This window comes from Panthera uncia (genome assembly GCF_023721935.1).
Source record: "Panthera uncia isolate 11264 chromosome A3 unlocalized genomic scaffold, Puncia_PCG_1.0 HiC_scaffold_12, whole genome shotgun sequence".
NCBI lineage: Eukaryota > Metazoa > Chordata > Mammalia > Carnivora > Felidae > Panthera > Panthera uncia.
In genome coordinates this window covers 24,061,101-24,078,094 of record NW_026057579.1, presented here as the reverse complement: position 1 = coordinate 24,078,094, position 16,994 = coordinate 24,061,101, and the positions used below count along the sequence as shown (strand labels likewise).

Sequence of the window (16,994 nt, the reverse complement as noted above, 5' to 3'; positions counted from 1 at the left end):
CATATACATAAACATTTATATGAATTTTGATAAATATGAATTGTCAGTATTTGGTAAGTAGGAGCATATTATACACACTCCGATGTATTTTACTTTCATAATAACACACAAAAATCCTGCTAAGTCAAATAGTGTAACTCCAATTCATTATTTTCAATGGTTCTATAATATGGATACACTATAATTCATGTGACCATTTCCCTGCTGACAGGCGCTCCACTGACTCCCAGTATTTTGAGACAATGTTGCCATAAGTACTCTTAAATCCCCATGTTCTTACATATATCCATATACACCAGTTCTTTTGTTTCTAATGGCCAGATTCCCAAGTGTGGAATTCCTGGGTTGAATTTTAATAGGTATTGCCAGATGGCTTTCCAAAAGGGTGTAAGAATCACATTTCATCCAGCAATCTAGGAAGGTATCTTTCCCTCTATAATCCTATCATCAGTAAGAGTTACCATTATTTTTAATTCTTTTAAGTCTTCGGGTATAAAACATCGCACTCTTTAGTTTGCATTTCTCTGGCTGCTAGTGCATTTGAACATCTTCTCATGTTTGCTGGGCTTTTGGACTTTGTTTTCTATGAACTGTCTATTCGTATTCTTTGCCAACATTCCAAATGGGTTATCTTTTTATTATTGACTTGCAAGAGAATTTTGTATATTCCTGACCCTTGGCCCTTTTCTGGATTCCTATATTTTACATACAGCTTCTTAGATGTTTATTTTCATTTTTGTTATTCTAGTTTTTACATTTAAAGTGTTAATCCACCTGTATAAGTATCTGCTTTGTTTTCTTTAAGATAATACCATTTAATAAAGAAAACATCTTTTCCTCAACTGAATTAAAATACAATCTTTTTCACATAATAAATTTTCATATTTACTGGGACAGAGTTTCTTAACTACAGAAATACAAAGCACCTTATAGTCAAACTTCAGAAAACCAAAATAAGGGAAAAAAATCTTTAAAGGAGCCACAGAGAAATGACAATAGTATCTATAAGGGAACAGTAATTAGAATGTCAGATTTCTCATTAGATATCAAGGAGGCCAGGAAAATGTGGCACAACATTTTTCAAGTGCTGAAGGAAAAAGACTATCAACTACAAATCCCGTATCAAGAAAAACGACCTCTCAAGAATGAAGGGGAAATAAAGATATTCTCAAATGAAGAAAAACTAAAGGAATTTGTCCCTTACAGACCTATCCTTAGGAAGTTCTCCAAACAGAAAGAAGTAAGTGAATAAGGTTTAACTTCAGAGGAGGACGAACAATGGAATGATTAAAAGCAATGGCGAATATAAGGGACTATCCTTCTCCTTATGAAGCTCTTAAATCATATTTGATGCTTGAACCAAAAGTTCATAGCATTATTTGATGTGGTGCTCAATGTATATAGAGGAAATAGGACAATTACATATGAAATGTGGAAAGGGTAGGGGCGCCTGGGTGACTCAGTCAGTTAAGCGGCCGGCTTCAGCTCAGGTCACGATCTCACAGTTTGAGCCCTGATTTGGGCTCTGTGCTGACAGCTCAGAGTCTGGAGCCTGCTTCAGATTCTGTGTGTGTCTCTCTCTCCACCCCTCTACTGTTCATGCGCACACTCTCTCTTTCTCTCTCAAAAGTAAACATTAAAAAAATTTTTAAAGTTGAACGTACAGAAAAATGAATGGAATAAAGAGCAGTTTTTTGAAAAAGATCAATAAAATCAATAAAACTCCACTAAGATGAAAAGAGAGAAGACACAAATTACTAATATTAGGAATGAAATAGGGGTTTATCACTAAAGACTGTAGAGTACTAGTGGGTTGATAAAAGACAAAACCAGACAAAGACAGCACAAAAAAAGAAAGAAAACTACATACCAATGCCTGTCATATCTATACCTTAATAAAATATTAGCAAAAAGAATCCAGCAATGTATAAAAATTATTATATGCTATGATCAAGTGGGATCTATTTCAGGTACATTTAACATTAAGAAATCAATGTAATCCTCCATATCAAGATGGTAAAGAAGAAAAATCATATCATACAAATTAACTAAATACACACCATGTGACCTAGCACAATTGCATTCTTGGGCATTTATCCCAGAGAAATAAAAACATGTTCACACAAAACCTTCAAACAAAGGTTCATACTAGTCGTAACTGTAATAGTTCACAACTGGATACCACCCATATGTCTTTCAACAAGTGAATGGTTAAACAAACTATGGTAAATCATACCATAGAATACTACTCAGCAATAAAAAGAAACAAACTATTGATACACTCGACAACTTGAATGGATCTCAAAGGAATTAATGCGAAGTAATCTCAAGAAGTTATACACTGTATGGTTGTGTTTATGCTACATTCTTGAAACAGACAAAATTAAAGAGTTGGAGAACAGACTAGTGGTTTCCAGGGGTTAAGGACTGAGGTAGGATGAGAAGGTTGTGGCTATAAAGAAAATGGTGGTTATATGAAGCTATATACACACACAAATGAGTGCTTATGGAATGGGTGAAATCTCAATAAATTCTGTAGATACATTAATGTCAATTTTCTGGTTTAAAAAATTATACTATAGTTATACAAGATGCTACCATTGGGGAACATTAGTTGAATGGCACATGGGGACCTCCTTATACATTTTTTTTGCAACTTCCTGTCAATATATAATTTATGTCAGAATAAGAAAGTTTTTGAAACTACACATGTATTTATTTAATTGCAATTGGTATAACTGGAATTAAAGAGAAAAACCAGGAATCTTACCACACAGTCTCATGTAAGCTTCAAAACATACAGCTGCAAGTCAACACATAATAGATGCATAAACAGAACCTTTTTTAGTCTGCTTACTATTAAATTTATATTCATTTCATCTTTCTCCAAATAACATATTAGAGGAAGTCATCATTTTCTATATTGACTTGATGATAATCTCACCAGTCGCAACAAAACCACCTTCTTTGTAATTCTTTTCATTTGTGCAGTACATTCTCGTCCTCTCTTCTGACTTTAACAATGCCTGCACGACAGGACGTACAACTGATGTTATGTTATTTGTCCAAGGTTACGGGGCTTTTAAATGGCAAAATCAATTCTATAGTCTTCTGACTCCTATTCTAGTATTTTCCAGTCACATAGCACTCTGAAATTTTATGTAGTACTATAGAATCTGAATAAATAGCACTGTATTGTAGGAGAAAGTCAGAGAAGGAATGGGCATGATGCACATTATACCAAAATCCTGCAGGCGTTCACCTTCAGGTGGAAAAATGGGGGATGGGGGGAACCAAAAGAGACTTTCCTATTTATCATTTTAGAAAGAAGCTTAAAAAAAAAAAAAAAACTTCATGAATAAAGATTTCAGAGATCTCCCCTAAGTTTTCTGGGTTTCTTTTTGTTATGTCTATCTCTTTCATCACAGGGATTTGCTCTTGGAACAAAAGTGGCTAAGAACTACAGGTTCAGATATAGACTATGAACTCTTCCAGTGTTTGGCATACAAGACACAAAGCAGGTGCTCTGTTACTACTTGTGAGAGGAGAAATGAATTTGTGAATCAAAGAATACATGTCTCATCTTGCCTTGTGTGAAAAAATAAAAAAACTCAAGGGTAAGAATTTACAGTTAAGGCCTTAGGGTGAAGAGTGATTATAAAGCAGTGTGAGCACAAGATGCCTGCTGCAAAGAACATCTAGAGAGCTGTGAAGTGGATGTGGGTATGGGTGTGTCATTCGGTAACAGTGGATTATGGAGTGTTTATTGTGTGTAAAACACTGTTCTAAGTGCCACAAGAATTATCTTGTTTGATAAAACAATCTTAACCAATGGATACCAATGTATCCCATTTTACAGATGAGAAAAATTGAGGCACAGGCTCCTTATTTAAAATACCATGATGCAGGGCAAGCAGTTGAGGCAACTGAAAGCCCCAACGGTTTCCCCAACATGCTACATTCTAAGTTCAAAGGAAGGAGCTCGGTTCTGACGTCGGTGCCACAGAAAAATACTTGAGCAACTAAGACTGAACATCAAACATGTGGTAGGGAAGTGTCAAGTTCAGAGACTGGCCCACGAGTCAATACTCAAGGGTACCTGGTGTAACAAATTTGTTAGAGGATGGGGGGAGGAAGCTGATCCGACGGAGAAAACTGAGGTCAAACCAAAACAGCCTTTAATGACCCCTCCGATGGATAAGTGGGACGCTCGAGGGAAGACAGTGACTAGTCCAGGCCTAGTTAGAGGCTTAGAACTCTTAGAATTTCCTAGAGGTGCAAGAACGCTGATCTTTGTGGAGTCTCCGGCCCAGACTGGCCCCTGCTAGTCACTTCTTCCCGGCCAACTGCCCAATGTCCAAGCCCCTACTCCCAAAAGGGCCGCCATAAACGTCCCGCAGGCAGGCTGCAGTTAGTACAAATGGCTCCTTACCGCGCCCATAGGAGCGACTGCAGGGACAGCATCAGAGTGGATCCGAACCTCGAGCGGTCGCAGCAGTCATTTACGCCCTGCGGGCCGTCTGGCCCAGGGCAACACAAGGCTCTACGAGAAACCACACAGAGGAAGGTCTCTGGCTCCCCTGTGCCTGCTTGCCTGTCGGTTCTCGCGCAAAATCGTCCCCCCACGGCAATGCCTCACCTGTCAGCCTAGAAAACAGCGGGCTCTATCGCAACGATGCTGCTTAGGCGGCACTCGGAGCGGAAGTCCCGTCTACCCTTACGTCATAGCGCGGCGCCGGGCACGGCTGCGGAGAGGCGGTCCTTTGAAGATGCGCGACGTTCTCAGGTTTGCGAGGCTCTTGAGCGTGGGTTGTGGCGTGTGTTCCTGTTCAGCGAGAGCGTCGGGAGGGTGTAGCTGTTCTGGACCTTTGTCTTCCTTTTCATTTGAATGTTATCCTCCTCTTATTGCAGTCAATCTCGTTTGCTTCTTCCCTTACCGCGTTGTCCTCCCTTCCTCCGTTAATGGTTTCGTCTCTTTCTTTCCCTTACCCATATGCATAGGAAAGTTGATTCTCAGTGGACCTTGTTTGTTAGCATTAAGAGGGCCAGCCTCTGCTACTGCACACTTTAGAAAAATGTGGAAAATGTCGATTCCAGAGATATTTCGAACTTAACGTACCCAAGCTCCGTGAAGACAGTTACGCTGATCTTGTGAACTGTTGCATTCTCAGTACCCAGCGCATAGTAGCTGATCCGTGTTCATCTGTCCAAAAATGCAGTAGTGAATGTGACGTCGTTTTATAGCCAGGGAGGGAAGCAGACAAGTAGGCTGGCAAACCAGTAATCTTACCCACAGTTAGGAAAGAAGCTTTGATTCTTTTGTATTCAACATCAGTATCCATCAGTGATAGGACCACCATCCAATGGGTTGTTAGCAGTGGACTGGTACCTCTTATGCATTACTTCTCCATTTTTCAGTTTTACCTCCTTAATAACAATAGTTAATGATTTTAGAAAAAGCCTCTCACTTCCTAAGAGGTTTTTTTTTTTTTTTTATGAATTAACTCATTTTTAATCCTCCCAACAGCCCAATGAGGTCAGTATTAACATGTGACCATAGAATCTGGCAACACAAATACACAAACTAAATGAGTGATTACATTGCAATGGCATTACATGATATGTTCAAGGTATTTTTTCTCATCGCTAATGCACAACTCAGTGTGTGCATTTCAATGAACATGATTAACTAATGCAGCCTTTCTTTGAATCCTTGTGAATACATTTGTGGTGCTTTGCTCAAGTGATTTATGTCTCTGATTTCATTAAATAAGCCTATGCCAGAAAACCTAACCAAGAGAGTTCAATCACTTAAAAACAAAGATCTCTTTCCAGACTGATGGCCACTCTATGATTATCTCCATTTTTATCTGCACAATAAAGTAAGGCACAGAAAATTAACTTGTCCAACCTCACTTGGCAGAGCTGGATTCTACAACTCTATATGGTACCTCATGCTTGGATGAGTTCCCACTCCCTCTGCTATTGTTGAAGCACTTACTCTTCTATACCTGATTACTTGAAGCAGCCTCATTGTTTTCCACGTCTTCTTGCTGTTTCTGGAATGCTCATGCTGTCTTCATTAAAGCTTTCATTTGTTTTGTGCACACTCTTCCCTCTGTCCAGTATGCTCTTCTTCCTCCATTCCCTAATCCCTCCACCACCACCACCCCAACTGCAACATATGCAAGATTCACTTTGGAATGGCATTCCCTGGTGCCCCAGGTATGGTGAGGTCCCTCCTTTTTAGTCCTATATCACCATTTATATTCTGTTAGGTTGCTTATTTGTCTTCAGCATTAGACTGTGAGGTCCTGGAGGACAAGTACCCCTTCCTTCTTTTATCTTTGTATTCTCTAGGTCTAGAATAGGGTATGAGACATGGTGAGCATTCTGTAAAGCTGTGTTCAAACGATTCTGCTCAAGTAGTGGAGTGGAGTGTGCTGTGAGGCTTATAGGATCCATTTGGCATTTATTCCAGGTAAACTTGCATTGTGGAATTTTTATGTGAGTATCTTTTTCCACACTGGTTTCCAGGTCTAATTAAGAAAGAGACTTCCTTGCAAATTATGCTCCATACAGTCCTTGTATAAAGACTGTGTTAATATTCTTATGCATGTATTAATTTATTTGAAGGTCTGGGTATTTTGAAATCAAATAATCTTTTCTAGTTTTATCCTCCATCAATGCTTATGAAATTTAGTGTGCATAAGAGTCATCTAGAGAGTTTGTTGAAACAGGGATTCTTACTTAGTAGGTCTTTAGTGGGGCCTAGAATTTGCATTTCAAACAAATTCAGAGATAATGCTGCTGCTACTGCTATTTCTCAGGTCATACTCTTTTCATGGCTCTGCATTACATGGTAGTCATAGAGAAATGCTTGGTGGGAGGACAATCGTCTTGATGTATAGTAATTTGTACCTAAGAATATGTATAATTGTCATCACTTCTAGCATTTACAACAGATGATCCACAAAATATTTTTGTGAAATGGATTTGCACTGCAGCATTCATTTATTTATTCTTTTAAAAAAAAAAATATATATATATAATATATATTGCCTGCTGTGTGCTATGTATTGTTTCAGATGCTAGGGACAAGAGAGAAAGATCTTTGCTTTCTTTTTTGTTGTTTGTTTGTTTGTTTATTTAGTTAGTTATTTAGTTAGTTGTTTTTAATTTACCTCCAAGTTAGTTAGCATATAGTGCAATAATGTTTTCAGGAGTAGATTCCAGTGATTCATCCCTTATGTATAACACCCAGTGCTCATCCCAACAAGTGTCCTCCTTAATGCCCCTTGCCCATTTAGCCCATCCCCCCACCCACAACCCCTCCAGCAACCCTCAGTTTGTTCTCTGTATTTAAGAGTCTCTTATGTTTTGTCCCCCTCCCTGTTTTATGTTCTTTTTACTTCCCTTCCCCTTATGTCCATCTGTTTTGTATCTTAAATTCCTCATATGAGTGAAGTCATATGATACTTGTCTTTCCCTGACTGATTTATTTTGCTTAGCAGCGTACCCTCTAGTTCCATCCATGTTGTTGCAAATGGCAAGATTTCATTCTTTTTGATTGCTGAGTAACGCTCTATTGTATGTATGTATATGTACATATATATGTATATATATATATATATACACACACCATATGTGTGTGTGTGTGTGTGTATATATATATATACACATACACATATGGTGTCCATATACATATACATACATATGAATGGATAAAGATGTGGTGTGTATACATATACATATACATATACATATATATACATACATATACATATATATACCACATATACATATATACATATGGTGTATATGTGTATATATGGTATATATATGTATATATATGTATATGCCATGTATACATATATATGTATATATATACATATACACATCATATATATATATATATATATATACATACACACACACACACACACATATATACATGTATATATACACACACCACATCTTCTTTACCCATTCATTCGTCGATGGACTTTGGCTATTATTGATAGTGCTACTATAAACATTGGGTGCGTGTGCCCCTTCGAAACAGCACACTTGTATCCCTTGGATATATACCAGGTAGGGCAATTGCTAGGTTGTAGGGTACTTCTATTAACTTTTTGATGAGCTTCCATATTGTTTTCCAGAGTGGCTGCACCAGCTTGCATTCCCACCAACAATGCAAAAGAGATCCTCTTTCTCTGCATCCTCGCCAACATCTGTTGCTGCGTGTTGTTAATTTTAGCCATTCTGACTGGTGTGAGGTGGTATCTCATTGTGGTTTTGATTTGTATTTCTCTGAAGATGAGTGACATTGAGCATTTTTTCATGTGTCTGTTAGTCATCTGGATGTCTTCTTTGGAAAAGTGTATAATCATATCTTTTGCCCATTTCTTCACTGGATTATTTTTTTTGGGGTGTTCAGTTTGATAAGTTCTTTATAGATTTTGGATATTAACCCTTTTTCTGATATGTCATTTGTAAATATCTTCTCTGAGAAGGATCTTTGCTTTCTTGAAGGACATCAGATAATTGAGAAAGTAAGAAAGAAGAAAGTAACAAAAGAAAATTAAAGGACAATGTGAAAGAGAGTGGCTAAATTAGGTTGGGCAGTCAGGCAAGTATCTGAACTGACCTAAATGGTAAGAAATCAGCCAGAAGATCTAGTGGAAGATAATTCTTACATTCATTCTCATTCCCTGTGTGTATTTTATTTATTTAAAAAAAATTTAATTCCAGTGTAGTTAACACACAGTGTTATATTAGTTCCAGGTGTACAATACAGTGTTTCACCAGTTCCATACATTACTCAGTGCTCGTCATGGTAAGTGTACCCTTAATCCCCTTCACCTATTTTACCTACCTCCCCTCTGGTAACCATCAGTTTGTTCTCCATAGTTAAGAGTCTGTTTTTTGGATTGTCTCTTTTATTTATTTTTTCCTTTGTTCATTTGTTTCTTAAATTCCACATATGAGTGAAATCATACGGTATTTGTCTTTCTCTGACTGGTTTAATTTGCTTAGCATTGTACTCTAGATCCATCCATGTCATTGCAAATGGTAAGATTTCATTCTTTTTCATTGCTAAATAATATTCCATTGAACGTATATGCCACCACTTCTTTATCCATTGATGGATACATGGGCCACTTCCCTAATGTGGCTATTGTAAATAGTGCAGTGATAAACATAGGGGTGCATATATTCCTTTGAATTGGTGTTTTTATTCTTTGGGTAAATACCCAGTAGTGCAATTCCTGGATCATATAGTAGGTATATTTTTAATTTTTTGAGAAACCTCTATACTGTCCTTTAATATTAGCTTCCTCATATCTTAGAGTACTATCCTTCATCCACTGCTCTATATAAATGCTTCCCTCCTCCCCCACAGCTTTAAATACCATTTATAGACAATTCTCAAAGTCACATCGGCAGCCTAAACTGCTCCCATAGGTTCCAGGCTTATAGATCAGATGGCCTCCCTAACATCTCCACTTGAAAGCCAAATAGGCATCTCAAAGTTAACATATCCCATACAGAATTATTGATTTCCAACTCTAAGGGCAAGAATGCATTCATATCTCAGTACAAAGTTGAAACAGGACCTGAAAAAGAAAAACAAACAGTTGGGAACTGAGGTAGAATTGTCTCCTGACTTCACTTCTCTCAGGACATCTGTTTTGTCATCATTCTTCAATCCCTAGGCTACCTGAAAGTATATGGCTGTTCATGGCTCATGCAATCTGTGTTTAGATGAGGAGTCATTAGTGCTGTTCAAATAGTTTCTACTTCCTACCTTCTAGGCATTTGCTAGGAATGCACTTCCTTTATACTTGGGAGGAGAGTGAGAGGAGGAGAGAGACCAAGAGGATGTGAGCAGTTCTGTCCAATGAGTTGTGAGGAAAAATGTTATGTCACTTCCAGGCTGAGCAGTTGATTCCTTGTGTGAGATCCTTCAAAGTTTCAGCTTTTTCTTTGGCACAGTGATGACAACATTCAAGATGGTGTCTGTCCCAACAGGCTGTATCCTTGAGTAGCTGCTGTTGCATAAAGCCTTCTGATCATCCTGGGATGAAAACATAGAAGAAAGAAATCCACCTCTGTGTTAATTTTGGTGTGGTTATGGTAGTACATTGTAGGCTGTGCAGACTGACACACAGGGACAGCCACACAGGGAGGCTCTTTCTTCTCACTCTCTTGATTTTAATTCCAAATACTCAGGGGGAGAATTTCAGATTGGCTCAGCTTGGATCTGTTTTTTAGCAGTCGTCCAATCATCAGTGACATGGGCTAGGGGTCATATTGTACCTTATACAGAGGGGCCCTCTGCTCCAGTGAAGGGGATCATAGGGAGTAGGCAAACATTCCACAAGAGTGTTTACTGTAAACACACATGGCTATAAAATTAGACAATTGTACACTGATTTAACAACAGTATATGAAATTGAAAAATTTTAACCTTTTACATGAAAATTTTAGACTCTCATTACTCAATGTTTATTGACCACCTATTACATTCCAAACTCTTCCAGGCACTGAGGACACAAAGGCAATCCAAAGAGAAAACACTTGGTCTCACAGAAACACAATAAACAAATGAAATGCATTAATGTCTGATGATGGGGAGCTAAAAGGGTAAGAATCAAGAGTAAGGAGTGCATTGGTTACCTATTATTGCTTAACAAATTACCCAAAACATAGCAGCTTAAAACAGCAGGCATTTATTATCTCACATAATTTATTATCTCCTGAGGCTCAGGAGTCTAGGAGTAGCCTAGATGCGAGGATCTAGCTCAAAGTTGTTCATGAGGTTGCAGCCAAGCTCATTGGTCAGAAACGCAGACATCTCAAAGATCCCCTGGGGCTGGAGAATCTACAGCTGAGCTCAGTCATGTGATTGTTGGCCAGTCACTGTTCCTCACTGGCTATTGGCCAGTGGCTGACCTACTCTAGAGACATCCAGGGGCTCATTTATAAGAGCATTCAGGAATGGACTCCACATTTTATTGATGTAGCAATGTCCACAAAAAGATGCGATGCAAGGTTTTCTGATTATTTAACTTCATGACTGAGTGGCAAGGAATCATTTATGGAAAGAAACCTTTAAAATGTAAATTGAGGCTTATGTCGAATAGGCTAATTATGGAACTCTAAGGAATGTAAATGACCAAAAGAAGAGACAGAGACTTTTGTCATCTAATATTTATTGAACATTTATTACATGCCAAGTTTTGTGCCAAACACTTTATATAGTTCTAGAAGGGGAAGAGAAATTTGAAGTCAGAGTTCAGGGTGATGGTCTCAGATAATGGTCTTCTTTTTGCCCTATCCATTCAAATTCATGTCTGAGTCCTAGAGAGAGAAGGATTATAGCAGGAAGCAGACAGAAGTAATTTTCCCACAAAATCTATGAGAGATTTTGGGATCCTAAAGTAGTTCCCCTCAGGAACTACCATGACTAAATATGATACCAAGGAAATATGTCTCTTGTTGAGCACAGAAATGTCTGCACGGTGTCCAAGGACATGAAATGATTTCAGGGGACTGTCAACCATATGCAGCCCTTACAAGGAAGAAAGTGCAGTGGAGGTAGCGTCAGAGCCTCTTGGCATTTCATGGGCGATGTTGCTGATGAGAAAGAGAGGAAAATGGCTGCATTTCTGATATGGCCCAGATCAGCTATGTGGGGACACTTGAAGATAACTCCTAGAAACTGCCACAGTTGTTGAGGACCCTTTCATGGAAGTAAGAGAGTAGTTGGGGACACTGCAGAAGGGATGGAGAGCCCACAATAGCAGTGAGATTGAAACAGAGAAAAATGTAACACCTAGATATTTATGATAGGAAGGAATATTTCTGGTGGATGTTATAAGGATGTCAGAAGGACCTGCACTTAGTCGTAGAATATGTTCCCCTCTTCCTCATTATTCCATTGCACATAAAGTTGAAAATCTTGGTTAGACCCCCTTTGAACTAGGATATGTAGATTGAAGATTATGTAAAAAGGGACAAGAGGAAGAAAAAGAGCAAAGACACAGAAGAAAATAAAGTTTTTTTTCTAAGTGTAGAAGAAAACTAAAATTTGTTCTTAATATATGTTCTAGAGATAGAACCACTAGTCATAAATATCAGTGACTTTTGAGTTGTGGTTTTCCATTGGCTCTAATAGTGAATTTTATTCTTTGTAAATTTTTAAGTATAGATAATTCTAAAAGCTTGTGAAACATACAATTGCTTCATGCAGCCTCCATAGGATAGCTCTGCTGTACCCTGAGATCCACATTAATATCTTTTCAAACACCTTAGATCAAGAAAACTGATCCACTTAGAGATTTATTTATCTTAAATGTAAGTTAAAAATCAATAGCTAAACCATTCATAAAACCATATTTAACTCCTATATTATAGCTATCCTGTGCCAGCTGGCATTTAATTATGCAGAGACCCAAAGAGATAGATGGCCCTAAAAGCCAGCACACTTGAGCTGTGAGACTTGGAAATTCTTGCAAAAGTACTGTTCAGTGATAGCATTGCCTTCATTGCTTATAAAAAGAATGATTTTTTTTTAAATCTGGCAAACATCAACATTTAGATATTTGATACATCTCACATGTGTATATATATATATATATATATATATATATATATATATTACAGAGAGACTAAAATAATATTTTTAAGACTTTCAAGGTCATTCACCATACATAATGTAACTGCAACTCCAAATGTTTCATTTTAATCCATCAATATGACCCATTAATTCCCCTCAATGAAACCCACATCATAAGGAAGCTTTTAATGTCAGGGCAGGGTACAGTGAGGATAAGAAAAATATGGGAGATGTAGTTCAGCTATCACTATAAATTAAAGACAAAGTAGAGATTGGGACTAGCTACACATGAATATTCCTTTAGAGTACAGTATGTTTCCATTTTATTGGATTCCTCAGAAATGAATTTCTCTGTTCAACCTAGTTTTTGTGGACTAGTAATATTGTTACTTTTACAAATTATTCCTTCTTATTTTTCAGTGGAGACTTTAATGGAAATTCCCTAGGAAAATAAAAATGGAATTTTTCATAAATCAAAATGTCTTTCCATATCATCCATTTGTTGAACAGTCGTGGACTGAAAAATGGTCCTCCAAAGATGTCCATGTCCTAATCTCTGGAACCTGTGAATATGTTACCTTACATGACAAAAAGGACTTTGCAGATGTGATTAAGATGTGTTAAGGATCTTGAGATGGGGAGATTATCCTGGATCATCCAGGTGGACCTAATGTAATACCAAGGGGCCATAGGAGAGGAAAGTGGAGGGGGGCAGAATCAGAAAGGAGAATGTGATGGTGGAAGCAACAGTTCTATCAAAGAAACAGATAATGAGGTGCTATGCTGCTGGCTTGAAGATGCAGGAAGGGGCCACAAACCAAGGAATGTAGGTAGCCAATTTCTGGACAAAGCGAGGAAATGGATTCTCTCCTACATCTTCCCAAAAGAACAAAAGCCTGTCACCACCTTAATTTTAGCCCAGTGAAGTTGAATTTGAAGTTCTGATCTCCAGAACTGTATAAGAGAGTAAATTTGTGTTGTTTTAAGCCGCAGATTTGTGGTAATTTGTGGAAGCAGCAATAGGAAAGGAATATACCAACTAAATAAAGGCTTAGATCATTTCTGTTTTGTAAACAAATGAACAATATTAAACAAGTAGATTTCAAGCTTCAGAATATTAGCTATTGCCAAAACACTGTGCCTTCTCTTCCACCAAATATTTCCCCTCAGTGTACCTTTGTCCTGTTGTTGGCTGAATATTCCTGCTTGATGTGACTTTTGACAAGTATTTAGTCTTGACAGAGAGAAAGCCAACCGACTCAGCTAATTTATGTTTTTCTCTAATATTGAGCTTTCTTTGGGTTTAGCCATATGTGTTAGTTTTTTTTAATTTATAGTTTAAAAATGCATTATGTTGTGATCTTAAAAATTGCAAAGCCATCTTATTCTCAGCCTAAACCAACCAAGCTAACATATTTAATAGCTTTAATGAGACCCAAGCCTACAATTCAGCTCTCTAAATTATCCATCAGAGATACCGCCCTCTGTGATCCTGGGTACCACATAACAGAGGAACTAAAATGTCTACTCTTCTCCTGCCCTGCATTATGGTTTCTCTGTTAAACTTTGCCTTCTTGGATTTAGATACCTTTAAAAGAGTCGTGCTTGCTTGTCTTTTCATAGCCTAGTTCCTAAAAAAAAATAAAATGTAGTCACATTGTTACCATAGAGTTCAAATCCATTCTTAGATTCCATTTTCATTCGTGCTTTTCTTTAGAATTCTTAACTGAAATTAACAAAGTTAAACAAAAATTTTTAAAAGAAATGTTAATATTCCAATATTACTAAAGGATCTCAGCTTTTAGTTCTGGCATTACCCATTTTTGTAACATTTAAGGAGGTCATAGAACCACATTCATTTTCATTTTGGGGGTGATTCTTGCCCCTGGTTAGTAAAACTGAAATATCAACCCCAAAGAGCATCTGTGGGAGTTGAGTAGATGGGTGAACTTTTGACTGCTCACATCTGGCCCTCTCCCTGTGTCTGGGGAAATGCCCCACAGATAAGTCCTATAAGATCTTAAGTATTGTTCTAGACTTGGTTTGAGTTAACTTTTTCTAGCCCAGGAGATGAGATTATCCCACATAAAACTGTCCTGATACTGTAGACGAGCTCATCATCCAGTGCCACAGTGAATAGCATGCCCTTAAGTCAGAAGAGGAGGAATTCAGTTAACTATATGTTGGGTAAGGAGAGCTTTTGACTGAAGGGAATTCTTGAGTCCTGTCTTGAAAGATAGCTGGTATTTTCATAAAGGAAAAGGAAAATGGCATTCTAGATGAGGAGATAATTTAACAAAATTAACTGGTCTGAAATGGCATGATCCAGTGGAAAAAAGTTGATTCTAGTCATAACTGCACAATCAAAACAAATAACACTTTTTACCTTATATGTTTTCACTAGGGTTGTGCACATTTTTTACTAATGAATTGCCCTGAGCTCTTCCATGTGTATTTCAACATCCAAACCTGTGTGCCCTTACATATCCCATGTCCTGTGTTTAGAATGCAGTTGCCTTCCTTGGTAACCCTACCCCCAAATAGACCAGAAAAGTCTGTATGCATTTTCCAATACTCAAGTAACACTGCCCTAATTTTCCTAGGCAGCAGAATTAGTCTCCTGGGATTTTGAGATACCTTGAACATCTCTAACAGTCTAGCACTTACTACATCTACAGTATGTTCACTTGACTGTCTTTTGTCTGTTTGCTTTTTTTGCTGAAACATTTAAAAGAAAATTCTTAAAATGATACTACTTTAACCTTAAATATTTTAGTGTGAGTCTCTAACATAAGGACTTTTAATAACAGAAACAGCAGCACTGTTATCACCCCTCATAAAATTAACAATAACTCAGTAATATCTTTTTATTACCCAGTTCTTATTCAATTTCTTGAATTTCTCTAAAATGGATTTAGCTGACTGCATCCTCAAGGTTCCAGTTGGGGGCTTCTAAGACAACAAAAGGATTTGTGTTTTACCATTGGAGTACCTTAAGATTGTCATTTAAACTGATTGCACAACCTCTGTTTTAGCACAGCAGGAACAAAAATTAAGATAGAAAAAAGAATGGAGAATAAAATTTCAGCCTTGAGGATAGCATGGCTTTGGATTTATTATATAATGTACTCTTCTGGGCCAGTTCATAGCCTTCTGGGGGAGAACTCTATCTTGTCCATCGAAGCCCCAGATTACCCAATTCTAGGTGGAATAGCCTCCTGAGGGTAAGAGCAGGACTCTCCTTATGGGTCTCTTTCTTGAGGGATGTAGACCATAGACTCATGGTCAAACCAAATGAATTTTTTTTTTTTAAAGCTAAAATGTATTCTCCACTTCCAATGTTTCTCTCCAAGGTGAAGGATCTAAATGAATGTAATATTCCTGGCCTCTCTCAATCCCTTCTTCTCTCTGCCCCAGGAAAGTGGAGTGACGTGCATGATATATAAGTTTTGGAAGAATAAACCGGGCATGCTTAGCTCATTTCTGTTTTCTTCTCCGAGCTAGCTTCCCACAGCATGTAGGAGGTCTTTGCTTCTCCATGATATAACCTGAGCAAGTCTCCACCCTAACTGAATGCTATTTGAGTAAATCTAATTCTGGGGTTCACTGTGCAGCCCCTTTGGACTAACATGTCAACTGTGGACCCTAATATAGCCTTTATTGGAAATCCAGATGATGTTTTGGTCTCCATATGTTCTATTCCTAGTCTTCAGATTTTTTTTTAGAACCCTGATGAAAATGGAGGGCACTATTTTGGGAGTATTCTCAAAAACATAAACAATCATAAAATGTTATGTTAATACACTACTATATTCTATTGGTTAATATTTTATGTAGGATTTTATATTGATATTCATAAGTGGGATTAATATGTAGCTTTCTTTTAGGGTTTTTGTTACCAGGATTACACTAGCTTCATAAGAAGAATTTAGACATTTTCTTTCCTTTTTTTTTTTTTTTTCTATGCTCTGGAATAATTTGAGTAGTATTGGAACTAACAAATTTATATTTTCCTAAAATCACCCTTTTAATTCAGTTTCTCAAGTTAATTTACTAAGAGTTGAGCAAAATATTCACTTATGAATCTTGCAGTTTCCTCTATTTGTGGTTATTCCCTTATCATTTCCAACTTTTGTGCTTTCATGGTATTGCCCATTTCCTCACTTGATCAGATGACCTAAAGATTTATGTTAATGTAGGTTTAAGATTTTTGGAAAAAACATTTCTTGGATATATATGTTTCTCCTTTTAAATTCATTATTGCATATACGTTATTTATGATTCTTCCCTTCTGCTTTCCTTGGCATTCTTTTTCTTAACTTGAGTCTTATTTGTAAATATAAATTTTTTTAGCTATGAATTTTCCCCT

General features: G+C 37.3%; 1 protein-coding gene and 1 long non-coding RNA gene across 7 annotated transcripts in view; one reads left to right on the top strand and one right to left on the bottom strand.

Moving 5' to 3' along the window:
* Positions 1 to 4,723, bottom strand: part of LDAH (lipid droplet associated hydrolase) — a 118,031-nt gene extending 113,308 nt beyond the window's left edge. For 2 of the 6 annotated variants that reach the window (XM_049651995.1, XM_049651997.1), the window contains exon 1: positions 4,640 to 4,718. The gene's annotated coding sequence lies outside the window, so the exon portion shown is untranslated. The other 4 variants (XM_049651999.1, XM_049652000.1, XR_007462360.1 and 1 more) reach the window with 3 other exon arrangements.
* Positions 4,724 to 4,738: 15 nt separating this feature from the next.
* The window catches only part of LOC125937356 (uncharacterized), an 86,419-nt gene continuing 74,163 nt past the window's right edge, over positions 4,739 to 16,994 (top strand). The window contains exon 1 of the long non-coding RNA XR_007462364.1: positions 4,739 to 4,786. This is a non-coding gene — a long non-coding RNA (uncharacterized LOC125937356). The remainder of the gene's footprint in view (positions 4,787 to 16,994) is intronic.